This window comes from Anser anser, assembly GCF_964211835.1.
Source record: "Anser anser genome assembly, chromosome: Z".
In the NCBI taxonomy this organism is placed as follows: domain Eukaryota; kingdom Metazoa; phylum Chordata; class Aves; order Anseriformes; family Anatidae; genus Anser; species Anser anser.
In genome coordinates this window covers 72,640,705-72,654,500 of record NC_139723.1, presented here as the reverse complement: position 1 = coordinate 72,654,500, position 13,796 = coordinate 72,640,705, and the positions used below count along the sequence as shown (strand labels likewise).

General features: G+C 39.6%; 1 protein-coding gene across 2 annotated transcripts in view; it reads left to right on the top strand.

The window, feature by feature from the left end:
* The window catches only part of GHR (growth hormone receptor), a 138,554-nt gene that overhangs the window by 14,299 nt on the left and 110,459 nt on the right, over positions 1 to 13,796 (top strand). Inside the window, exon 1 of one of the 2 annotated variants that reach the window (XM_083818415.1) lies at positions 3,354 to 3,546. The exons of the other annotated variant lie outside the window; for it this stretch is intronic. The gene's annotated coding sequence lies outside the window, so the exon portion shown is untranslated. Of the gene's footprint in view, positions 1 to 3,353; positions 3,547 to 13,796 lie in introns of those variants that run through there. 2 annotated transcript variants of the gene reach the window in all.

The following is a 13,796-nucleotide window of genomic DNA, read 5'->3' as shown; positions in this document are numbered from 1 at the left end:
CGTTCTGGCAGCAGACCACAGCCATGTTGTTTTTTGTTAGGCACGGGGATGCTTTTTGACAGCCCCACATACCAGGTGCCAGTAATCTTGCTGCAGAGCCAGGGTCAGAGGCAGCCTTGTAGTGGTTAGGTCCCATGTGCTGCTCAAAGGGGGATGTTGGGCTCTATTCTCCTAGCAGCTACTGCAGGAAACTGCACGGTGGCCCAAGATCCTGCTTGCAGCCATCGGGTGACACAAAGGGTCATGTATCCACAGACAGGGGATTTTAGAGCTCTACTAGCAGGGCATTGCCATCAAAAACAAATTTTAGTTAAGCAGGGATGGGCAGATGCAGCAACAAATGGGAATGTGACCCAATAATGCCTGGTGTGTCTAGGTGATATCATAACTTTGTTATTTTTGTATTTCAGTGTATGTTTCTAATTAAAAAATCAAGATTTTCTGTTTAATCCAGAATATTGTCACACATCTTAACATAATTTAACATAATGTCACACACAACATAATTTTAGCATTCAGGTGGCTTCCATTCCTATGAACCATTACAAAAAAACAGAACTTCACCTAAGAGTGTGAGTTGATACCAGTTTGTTTGTTTTGTTAATTATAAACGGGTCGGGTACCTCCTGTGATGGTAACTTGCGAGGGACAACTTAGCTCACAGCAGAAGAGAAAGGATACAGTAAGCATCTTCCACATGCTCTGTGCCTCTGAGGGTGTTAGTCACACAAAGGAATAGTGCAAACGCTTGGAGGTTGGTTAGTACAGTTAACCTTTTTGCAGCTTAATTTCTTCTGTGAGGCGAGTAAGTGCGTATTGGACAGGTGTGTGGGTAGGTATCTACCAGTATCATAAGCTTTCTCAAAATACCGAGTGTCATTAGGCCAAGACTTCAGTTGCAGAAGGGTACCTATATGATCAAATGTTAAGTATCTGCATTAAATACCTCAATTATTAGCCTTCTCCGAAGACTTTATTGACTGTGATAAAACCTAAGACCTTAATTCAGCTGAGTTTAGTACTTGATCCTCAACGGTACACACAGAATATCCCTAGTGTGCACTGCCTGCTGTGATAAACAGGAGCAAAAACTCTTGCCTCAAGTGACAATAATTTATCACTCATACAGTGTCATAACCATGGCCAGCAGTTCACTAAACTATGACAGAGAAACATGAAGATACCTGCTCTAGAGAACTGGCAGGTTGCATTCTTGACCGCACTCAGGAACAGCAGGATAATTTACAATGCAGAACAAAACAAATGTAATCACATGCTTATTACTTGTGCTTTTAACTCATTTTTTTTTGTTGGCACACTCTATGTATGCCTGTTGAAATCTGATGCTCCCTGATATTGACTGTTTATGTCTTGTTAAAATAGCTGAAGGAAAATATTTTTTTCCTAAAATCTCATTTTTAAGTCAGTTTTGAATGTAGCCTGATGAGATCAGTAAAGAAATGGAACAGTAAAGGAATCTTTGAATACTGAATTTAGAGTGAAAGCAATTAGTATTTTCTGTGCAGCAAATTATATAAGCTTTTCATTATAAGCTTGCTGTTGACTGTGAGATAAAGTAGTAATTCTGAAAAAAAAAGTTTCTAAGAAACCAAGCCAGTTTATAATTTTGAGTTGAATTAGGCTAACAGTTTCATCTCCTACAAGTAGCTGGGACTATTTAACTCAAATATTTTAAATAAAATGATTAATTCCTCAGTCTGAAGCTTGATTTTAATGGAGTCAAATGAAAAAAAAAAATAGTTAAACATAAGTAATTTCAAATAAGTTCAAGTTGTAAGTTTAAGTATTTTCAAGTGCATTCAAGCAAATGAAAATGGATTTTATTTTGTTTTGCATAAAGTGTTATGGATTGACTAAAAATAAAAATTTCAGTCCTCCTTTAAAAACATATTCCACTACAAACAGAGCCAAGTGAATTTTTTTCACTGTGCCAGAATGATCTGTTGTTGAACTGTTTTTTGCTGTTATGCTGTCTCCTGCCAGTTCTCTTTTATAGAGAAGCTAGTGTTTTTATGAAGTTTATGAAGGTATTAAGATGCCTTTAAGCAGATAAAATTTTACTAAATGAGTATTTACTGATGCCGGAGACTGATTATGCAAGATAATAATGATAAGATAATAATGTCAGATGAGGTTTAGGATATTAGTAATGGTGCCGCTAATGATTAAGCGAGCAGACACTTTGTGTTTCTCTTTCTTCCTCTGCTCCCCTGTGTGTCTCGCTTCTTTCGTAAGCCAGATACCATGCTTTAGGTTTTCTCCATTGGTCAGTCTTTCATATCTGTATTGCTGTCTTCTGCACGCTCTTTGGTTTGTCAGCGATCTCTGCATGGAGAAGCTGCCCAAACGTGACGTGGTGTTCAGTAGCACCCGGGAGGAGAACAATTAATCTCCTGTCCCGTTAATGCGTTACAGAATTGCTCTTGCCTTTGAGACAATGACATCACGTTGTTGACTCACATTCAGTTTGTGGTTTACTCCAAATTCCTCTTCCATTATAGGGCACTTTTATTAAAAAAAAAAAAAAAAAAAAACACCATTTGTTGGTGGTAGCATACTACAGTCTAACGTTTAATTTTATAATAAAACAACGATAAAAACTGCCTTGCATCATGGAATTCCCCAGATATAATCACTTAAACCCCTGTGATTTATCTTACTCTTTTTTTTTTTTCCTTAACATGCCCCAAACCAAAGGTGTTTTAGAAGAAGCTTCAGCCTGAAAAATGCTTTACTGAAGTAGACAAAATCCATCTTTATTTCCATGTTAGGGGTGGTCAGAACAGATTTTGCTGAGGATCTGGGCAGCTTCCTCCTCCTGCATTAGCATGAAATTGGAGTTCTGCCTCTGGCACTGTCCTGTGTCAGATCAAACGTTCAAAGTCCTGTTTGCTTTGTGGTCAGTAAAGATCCCAACACTGCTTTTTTCATGGATTAAGGTGATAACTGTGGTGGCCAAACTAAGCTTCTGACAGTATAGTTTCCCCTTTGGCCTTAACTGCTACTTACAAAACTTTGCAAATGTAACTACTAAACTGGCAGGCAGTTTTCTTCAGCTACATGTTGAGCCTTTCTAAGAGCTTTTGCTCTCCCTGAGATTTATTGCAAAATGAAAATGTTCTCTTTGTCTCTGGCATGACTTCAGGTTTGTAAACTTTGTTATCCAAAGAAATATTGAGTTCATATTCCAAAATACTTGGAATCTAGTTGTTGACTTTTGGGTACATAGGGCCATTGCTCTCACTCAGCACAGTTTTGCCTTTAAACTTCCGGATGATCCCTGTACACATTTTCTTGTTTATTCCCTTTTCTGTCAGAGAGGTCTTTCCTGGAAAACCCAATGTGAGTACGGTTTCCAAACTGTGCTGAGGGTGATCGTTCACTTTTGCTATAAGAGCTCTTGATGGGATGGATTGTGGACGTTTTGCATGTTTGCACTGAGTTTTTATCGCTGAAGATGGGGATATTTGGATCACCAGCAAGGATGAATGAATGGGATATATACCCAAAGAGGAAGACTGGCAGGTAGGAAATGGGAGCGGGGTTTAGCAAGGAGATTCTGCCTGTAGGGCAAGTGGTAGGGGGTGGTGGCTGGGAGGGGCTGTGTTGGAGAATACTTGCCAGTGGTGATCTTCTGACCTTCACCCATTCTCCTTGGCACAGCTTGCCCCCCCGCCCTCCAGCCTGTCTCCTTCCCCTGGATATCACAGCTTCTTTCTTCCTTTAAAGTTGACCTTGACTGCACATGTGCTGAAAGGTGAGCTTCTACTGAACAGCCTGGTTCTTTGTCTTGGCTGGATTCCCAATCCAGGTGCTGGATTATTTCATTTTTTTTAATTGTTATTTTCTTGGCTTTGTGGGGACGGGAAGGACAGAAGGCAGTGTCAGATTATAAAGGCTGATTTACAGGGACTTTGAAGGTGGAGCTACTCTGTCTTGAGGAGTAATGCTTTGTTTGTACAACACGAATCAATTTGCGTTCCATTTTCACCATAACAGCTCAGATACAATTAATCCTCACCATGGGCTACTTGGATGAGTACTGTATATTCAATTGAACTTTTTAACCTCCTAAATGAATCACAGAGGGAAAGTTAATGCTATTTATATTTAATTATACATTTGCAAACTGGGCAGGAGGGGAGAGTGTACACAAAAGTGAGGTTAGCCTTTACGTTCAAGATAATAGAGGGAAGCCTGGTGTCTTTTTGAGGGATGATGAGTATAAGCTTCTGCTACAGTTAATTGACTGTAAAAATGGGGTTGCTTTTTAAAATGGACACTGTCCACTTGCATGTTGTGAAACTCAGTAATGTTAAAAAATGCCTCGTGTGAGTATAGCCTCCCTTTCCTGATTGGTCCTGTTTATTTCTTGATAGTTCTGTCTTTAGAGGGTTCAGGGAGCTGAGAGGAGATGAATGCATCTGGTAAAATTCACTGTGTTTTACCCCCTGTATTCTTCCATATCTGTTCAGCACCTTTCTAGACATTTGATCATACAGGTCACTATAAAATGCCTGAAAGCATTTTGTATTCAGAGTTGCAGCAAGCCTTTATCTTGCTTATGATGTACGTTTATAGCCTTCCTTGTTGCCGACAGAATTTTGCAAATCCTAAAGTTTGAAGCCCCGGGGAGGAAAAAAAGAAAAAACAAAAAAAAAAAACCTGATTTTTTTAAGCACAGTTTTAAGCCAACCCAGTGAATTTTGAATGCCTGTGGTATGCTTGACAAATGAAGTAACTTCTTAAAGCAGTCCCATTCACTGTATTTGGTATATGAATGCCTCAACTATTTAAACGAAGAGAGTAGAAACAGTATCTTTCTCTACATCTTTCCAGCCCATGAGCAAAATGTTTTACAGATAAAGAAATTGTATATTAAAGAGAAAAATGACTCATCAGAAATACCGGTCCTCTTCTCTTTCCCATGTTTGATTATTTCCATCATAAACTGTGGAGTGGTCAATGCCTTTCTGACTAGGGCTGAGGATGTGAGATAGGTCTCAGAAGCCAGAATATTTTGCAGTTTTTACCCTCCTTCCTTTGCTCCATTTAGAGTTGCCAGCTTTAAACATGCTAAAGGCTGGCAAAGTTTAATAACTGTGAAGGATGTTTGTCTAGTTTATGCTAATGCTTCATTTATGATACACTGCCTTTATTAAGCAAGAAGGAAGAAAAATGAACAAATAGTATTTTATCTCATTTCTGAAATTGTTAGCATGAATGCGTATATCCCACGCTAGATGATGACAATGAACTCCCTGGAAATATTAGAGTTGCTCTCCATTAAGAAATGTGCAGTGCTGCACCTAATGAAGCAGCACTTAGCTTCGCTAATGTTGCACTGGAGCAATACAGAGGTTCTTTTAACACAGAAGTGAATTCCCAGAACTCTTGCTTTGTAAATAGTCTGTTCCCAGAGAGTCCCAATTGATAATGACAGTTAATGTAATACCTGCTGGCTAGGCCTGGCCTTTGCTAAAAGAGTTCTTTGAAACTTATTTATTGACTGATGCAATCAATTTAGTCTGTGTCCGTCACCCCTCTCCCAAACAGCAAACAACCATTAATTTGGCCTCAGTTTTTCTTTAGCTGATGGGGTGCGTGAGATTAAAGTCTCAAAGACCTTGCCTACGTTTTTGTTTGTAAAGTACTTGGTGATTTTGATTTTACATGTGATTATGGCCCTGGGAATTACTATTATGTGAATATTAAATAAAGGTAATTTTCTGTTCAGGTTGACCAATGGCTACCCAGAAATAGAGACATAAAACATGCCTAACTCTCCCTTTCATCAGTTCTTCAAAAACTAATTCTTGGTTATTTGCCTGTGCAGAAAATGGGGTTTAGTTACAAGGCTGAGATTTCTCCATGTGAACAGTACATTAATGCATTAGAGGAAAGCATTCCCCTCTGCGTGCTAAGAGTCATCGATACTTTCCCCTTGCGTGCTACTGTACAGAGATCAAGTAATGAATGTTTGCCCCATGGTGCTGACCTTAGCCAGCTTTCCTGCTGTGTCCAGAAGTGATGGGAGGTGTGCTTTGATCTCCAGGGATCCACAGGGATACCCATAGTATTCCCTTAGAAGTCAGAGGATTGATTTGATTGCTGTTATCAGAGAATGAATAATGCTAAACATAAATCATCTAGTGGTGACATCCATCTCATGTTTTTTCTGTTCCCTCTCTCTTTATATACATTTTAGTATATAATTCTGCATACTGAATTACTTAACTGTTGGGAAGTAAAAAGCTTTTAAAGGGAAACATGTTTTTGTTTTGTCTTTTTATACTTTTACTTCAAAAATGACACTGTTATGAATTGATACACCTTGTACTGGGCACTGTACGAATGCTCAGTGGAAGATACGATTTGTTGTGAATAAGCTGAAAAATGAGAGTCCCTGAAAGGATAAGTGAAAAAAGGATTAACCAATGATTCTTAGTAAAGATTTAGTTAATAGATAATTATTATTCTTTATTGCCTAGAGTTGTTTTCTTTGTGCTTCTGATAGATTTTGAGTCATTTTTAGAATGTATGGCAGTGTCTTCTCTATGCTACACCAACAGGGGAGATGATATGTTGTGGGAAAATAGAAAAGAATATATGTAAAATTTAGCACGAGATTTTAGTTGGGGTGGCAGTGAAATAAAGTTTAAGCAACAGTTTTTGGTGAACTAGATCATGATTTTACTATGCCCCTTTAAACTGGGGTAGTTTGTTCCCTCATTCACTCCGTGCATCCCTGCTTGCTTTTGGCTTCACAGTTGTACTCTGAACTTCTTGTTACAAGTTTATCAGGTTGTTGGAACAATCTTCCTGTTCTTGATCTTAAAGGAAACAGGGTTAGAGTGGTTCAAGATTTATAGCTGTACATGTGCTTTACTGGTGACTAATCTGCACAGTGGAGAGAGGATGCAATTGTAAATGTTTTAAGGGACATGGAATGCAATAAAACAATTCAACCTACAGCAGGTCCATAAAAAAATCAAGCATTATTGCAGTGTGCTATAGAAGCCTTGTCGTGGTGGAGGCAGTCATAAAACATGCAGAACAAATTACACAACCCTCTCTTATTTTGCCATTACTCTGTACAAATAATAACAATTATTTAGCACTTCTTTCCTAGCTGTTGTTACAGACTAGTATTTTAGTCCCAGCTTGTGGGGAGAAATGTGATTAATAAAAAGTACCCTACTTTGTAGGAAAATACTTCAAATACAATAGAAAATTATAACATTTTGTACAAATTTGAACATGCCGTGGATTTACGGATTTTATAGACTGTTAAAAGGCCTGTGAATTTTTTTTTTTCATTCTCAAAATTTTTGAGTTCTGCAGATTGTTTGTCCCACAACATCCTACTATGGACCTCCACATAGTTTTGATCTTTGTAAATAGTTTCCATTTGAGACTTTATCTCTGCTGAAAAGGGCTCAATTGTTAGTGTGTTGAACAGTTTTCAAAACTGATATGGAAACTTGCGTTTTTCTCAATGTGTTAGGAATGATTTTGTCATTTCCATAGTGCCTTTCAGCAGCACTTCATTGAGATTGCCTCTTGACAGCAACGTGGGATTGTCCCAGTGTTAAGCAGGGCCAAGCAGTGCTGGCCAGCCATGTGCTCCCCTAGTGCAAACATGCATCCTCTCTGGCCAGGAATATTTCCAACAAGTGCTTTTTCTGAGCACTGAGTTGTTGTAGAGCCAGTCCATCTGGTGAGATGTGGTACCAGTCCTTTTGCTCCTCGTCTGTCACTCAATGCAGAGATGTATATGGCTTCAGCAAGCAGTTGGTCAAGACCTTTTCAGGTTTGTGGCACTGTGGGTGAAAAGGGGCAATCATCACGAGTCCCAGTAGTGGAAGAGGGAATATGCACACAGATGCCGTGGCCAGACTGGCCAAGGATTTTGAACAGGAGGAAAGCCTTCACTGGAGATCTGCTGTGAAGAGCAGGACACAGAATTTTAGTTTCAATTTATTTTACTGAGCAAATATTCTGCTGTGTTTCTGTGCCAATTATTCAGGGTGCCTGCTCAATTCCTAATGAAAGTGAATATCAGTAAGAAAGCCTGGGGACACACAGTCAAAATTCATGCTGTTGGTGATGTGCTGTGCGATGGGTAGATTCCTTTCTTGTAACAGGTCCCAGGTGGGACCAGGTATGGTTAGTCCTCTCAACAACACACACCATTTAATACTGAGATTTTTTCTCTAAATCTTTTCTGAATCATCAGTCACCTGTGATTTAATCTATGGGGAGGAACATGGAATTGAGACACACGGGGGTGGTGATGCTGATTTGTACCTGCTGATCTCACCAGATCAACACTGAGGAAACAGGGAGGGGGGCTATAATTAGCAACTGAGTAACTGAAGTACACTTGCCTGATATTGTTGCTAATTCTGTATATGGCCCTCCCTTTATTCAGTTTATTTTACATTGGTTTTCAAAGGCTTGCACTGAGAACTTCTTCTGTGTGAAACCTGGACCCAGTTGTCCCAGAAAAATTTTTGAATGTATTGATCACCTGCAAGAGATAGTATTTTTTTATTTTATTTTATTTTTTTAATCTCACTTCCATGATGTATAATTTGGCTTCTAAGGTGTTTTTTTTCTCAAACCTGGTCCTGGAGATTGGCATGGCTAAACAGTGTTGTGTAAGGTGTCCTGCAATGTCATCTGGGTTGATGCTTGATGTATCTTGCTCATACACTTAATGTTAAGGTTAGATTAATGAGGGGACTATTAAATTAAGAATAAGAAGTTGGCTTCTGTTATTGTAGCTAGTGATCATCTGGGCATTTTCACCTAATATCTAATTTCATATAATTTTCTCCCTATTTTTGCAATTCTTTTTCTTGGTGAAAGAATCTTTTTTTTTCTTTCAAAATACTTTATTTGTATTTTACAAAAAAAAAAGGGGGGGGGGGGGGGGCAGTGTTAGTGCCCTTGATCTCATCTATGCTGTTCCTGTTGATCAAGTTAAAAATTTGAAGTTTTAAAATCCTGTCCGGGTTTTTCTGCAGCAATCTCCAATATCCTGCAGACCAAACTTATTTTTCTTTAATGAAAGCATACCTCAGAGTACTTTTAAAATATATTTCCATTTGCATAGGGATCATAAAGAATGTGATTATGACCCAAGAAGTTCCCTATTTGGAGTAGATGTACCTAATTACCTGCAGTTTTTTAAGTCAGGTGTTATACAACAATTTCATAATCACACAAAACTACTCTTTTTAATGGCTTTCCAATAGAGAAATCACCAAAGATTTTATTTATTTATTTATTTATTTTGGTGCTTGTTATACTGTGTAATTGGTTTCTGGTAGTATCAAACCAGTAGAAAATATGTCTCAGTAACATAATTAATCCCTAAATGTTACAATTCAAGTTTAGCAAGATCTGCTTTTATTGAACCTCATATTTAACAACAATACGCTGTGAATTGTATGCTCTCTTTGTTAATGTGCTATAGTTTTGCCACTCAGTGCACTAGAATCACAGAATCATTTAGGTTGGAAAAGATCTCTAAGATCAAGTCCAACTGTTACCCTGGCATTGCCAAGTTTACCACTAAACCATGTCCCTAAGCACCACATCTATATGGCTTCTGAATACATCCAGGAATGGTGACTCAAGCACTTCCCTGGGCAGCCTGTCCTAATGCCTCATAACCCTTTCAGTGAAGACATTTTTCCTAATATTCAACCCAAACCTCCCCTGGTGCAACTTGAGGTCCATTACCCCTCATCTTACCACTTGATGCTTGGGAGAAGAGGCCGACCCCCAGCTCCCCACACCTTCCTTTCAGGGAGTTGTAGAGAGCAATAAGGTCTCCCCTGAGCCTCCTCTTCTCCAGGTTAGACAATCGCAGCTCCCTCAGCCGCCCCTCATAAGACTTGTTCTCTAGACGCTTCAGCAGCTTTGTAGCCCTTCTCTGGACATGCTCCAGGGCCTTGATGTCCTTCTTGTAGTGAGGGGCCCAAAATTGAACATGGCACTTGAGGTGCGGCCTCACCAGGGCAGTGTACAGGGGGACAATCACTTCCCTAGCCCTGCTGGCCACACTATTTCTGATCCAAGCCAGGATGCTCTTGGCCTTCTTGGCCTCCTGAGCACACTGCTGGCTCATATTTAGCCAACTATTGACCAATACTCTCAGATCTGTTTCCACCGGCTAGCTTTCCAGCCACTCTTCTCCTAGGCTGTAGCATTGCATGGGGTCGTTGCGCCCCAAGTGCAGGACCCAGCACTGAGCCTTGTTGAACCTCGTACAATTGGCCTTGGCCCATCAGTCTAGCTCATCCAGATCCCTCTGTAGAGACTTCCTACCCTCGAGTAGATCAACACTCGTGCCTAAGTTGGTGTCATCTGCAAACTTACTGAGGGTGTACTTGCTCCCCTTGTCCAGATCACTGAGAAAAATATTAAAGAGCACCGACCCCAGTACTGAGCACAGGGGGACACTACTTGTGACTGACCTCCAACGGGATTTAATTCCGTTCACTGCAGCTCTTTGGGCTCAGCCACCCAGTCAGTTTTTTACCGAGTGAAGCATACACCTGTCCAAGCCTGGAGCAGCCAGTTTATCCAGGAGAATGCTGTGGGAAACACTGTCAAAAGTTTTACTAATGTCTAGATAGACAACGTCCACAGCATTTCCCTCATCCACTAAGAGGGTCACCCTTTTCGTAGAACGGGATCAGGTCAGTCAAGCAGGACCTGCATTTCATAAACCCAGTGCAGACTGAGCCTGATCACCTGTTTGTCCTATATGTGCTGCACAGTGGCACTCAAGACGATCTGCTCCATAAACTTGCCTGGCACTGAGGTCAGACTGACAGACCTGTATTTCCATGAGTCCCCCTTCTTGTAGATGGGTGTCACATTTGTTACTGTCCAGTCAACTGGGATAACTGATGGAAAGCAGCTTGGCGAGCACTTCCAACAGTTGCCTCAGTACCCTTGTGTGGATCCCGGTGATGGGTTGAAACTGGAATGTGTAGTGCTTGCATCACTTTGATTTTGGCTTTCAGCACTGTGTCATTGGGCAGTATTTACATCTGGAGTTATACATCATAACTGGACCCAAAAGGTTGTTTAAGTACATAGCAGCTTCCTCAGAAGATTTGTGGTGGTCCAACTTATATTAATGATAAAATAGCATCTAAACATTACTGAGAAAATGGTTTTTAATTAAAGGGAAAAAAAAGGTAGATATAGTTTAGATATTAGGAAGAAATTCTTTCCTTTGAGGGAAGTGAGGCACTGGCACAGGTTGCCCAGAGAAGCTGTGGATGCCCCATCCCTGGAAGTGCACAAGGCCAGGCTGGATGGGGCTTTGGGCAACCTGGTCTGGTGGGAGGTGTTCCTGCCCATGGTAGGGGAGTTGGAATTAGATGGTCTTTAACATCTCTTCCAACCCAAACCATTCTGTGATTTCGGTGTGTGACCTTTTGTGTCTATAATTGGTTGCTTGCATATCATATCAGTTACTAATAATAGAAGAGATTTGTGTAGCATTTATGTGTGGAAACTTTTATATATGTTGAATTTAACAGGATGCTCCTTAAAACATCATGATTTCATTAAGTGTGAGTTGTATTCAGCAGCCTGAATGTACAGAGGGAAAATACGTGAAATCAAATTTTGGGAGCAGACCTATCAAAATTAATTGCAAAATTAGAAAGAAAACTTCCTGGGACTTACATTCTTATATGCTGTATGTAGGCCACTTACTGTGGAAGTTGATACACTCTTGATGTCTGCTCTGGCACCTGAAGCAAGTGCTATCCCTGCACCCAGAGGAAGGAGACAGTGCAAATACCAAATTTTGATCCTAAATAATTTGGAGGATGGAGCAAAAATAAAGAAATTGTGCAGTTCATACTGAGTTCATTCAAGACCAGTAATTATAATTTGGTGATAAATCTCTGGCTTTCACTAAGCCAGTTCAAGTTTTGCAAAAGGTAAATACAAGATATGAAAGTCTTGAATGTATTAATGCTAAAGACCCATACTTAAAGAACAATTCTCAGTTTAAATAGAAAGGGCTTTTGTCATTGTTTAGCTCTGTTGAATTGTAAATTAATAGGCAATTTTCTGTAAGTAGCAAATCTTTTTTAAGCTGGCAACTGGCATGTAATCCACTTTCAAAGCAGATTGGCCTACCTGAAAAGGACTATCTAAATAAAATAAGCTGATTTACATTAATGTAATCCTGAAATACCAGGATTTTTGAGGGAACAGAATACACCTGAAAATAACTGTGGCTGTTATTAAACCATAGGATAATCATTTGTACCTCTGTGGAACTAGAATCATTCTGGTGCTAGAAAAAACTAGCCCAAAAAATGCTCCAAGAATTTTAAGTATTGCTTTAGAAAACCACTCATAGTTCCATGAATGTGAAACCTTTGCCCCCAGAACGCTAAAAAGGGTCCTTCCTGGCCATAATTTTGTGGAGTGAGAAGTTTGGTTTTTACTTGTCAGGCTCTTCAGAGACGTACCTAAATTGTGTAATGCTAACAGTTGTGAGACATTCTTGTTTTCAATATTATACGCTATTATTTTTATTTAAATACTGTCTAAGGAGATTGTGGATCTCCAGTACTCTCAGTCAGATTTAATTAAATATATCATGGGTATACAAGAATAAGAAAACACTAGCTCATGTTGCACACCCTATGGCCTGATGCTGTTCGTTTTAAGCCAATGGAAATTCAGATGTTTCCTTTATCTTAAACCACTGTGACTCTGAGCTTCAGCCTTCCACATTTTTCATTAACGGAAAAACAAACTCCACTTTCTAGCTAATAAGGGGACAGTGGTGATTCAACAATGGAATTATAGATTATCTCAACCTCATTGAAAGTTCATTACAATGATGGAATTGCTTAACTATCTATTAATGCAGAAACGTAGCGTAAAATTTGCACTCATTCGGGTTACCCGATTTGCTTCCAGTGCATAATCTTCTGTCTATGTCTCTGCTGACAAGTCTTAGAAGCTGCTATGCTTATGCAGAAGAGTTTGAATTAATGGCACTGTATAATGAGGGATGTTTTTCATGGTTGTGCTAGACCTTTTGAATCTGGAATTATTGCAATGCACTCTGACCCCCCTTCAAAGCACGGGCTAGAGAAACTTAACCCTGGGACGTTCACATCGTGATATTGATGTGTTACAGCTGCAGTGTGTTACGCACTGCATATGCAGAGTCAGACACAGCAAGCCCTAGCACACTTGGTCCAAATAGGACAGAACAGACACAGGAGGAGGACAAGGTGCAGATGAGGGGAGCGATAATTCAGTATCATACAACAGACAAAGGCGGATTCAGTCCACAGATGAGCTGATGCCTGGTCTGGTGGACAGTGAGTATGGTACAGTGCTGAAGGCAAATGAACATTTTGGGTCTGAAATGAATTTCTGATAAGATGCTGACCACTTATGATACTCAAATTAACTTTGTCAGTAATCATGCTCCAACTATTAGTCTGTATTGTTTTCTCCTTAATGTAGAACAGTTTTATTGTATAATTTTTCAGACTTCACCCCTCCCAAACAAAAACATCCACAACCAAGAAACAAGTGTCTTGTGTTAGTATTTTTGTTGGGATCGTATTTAATTTGCTTCTGTCTCACAGTAGCTTGGCATGTATAAAACCAAATCCCAACTCAATGACATTTAGTTTTAATGTGCTTTTAGAATTGCCTTATGTGATATTTGATTTCAAGTTTAACATTCATTATAAAAATAGAGA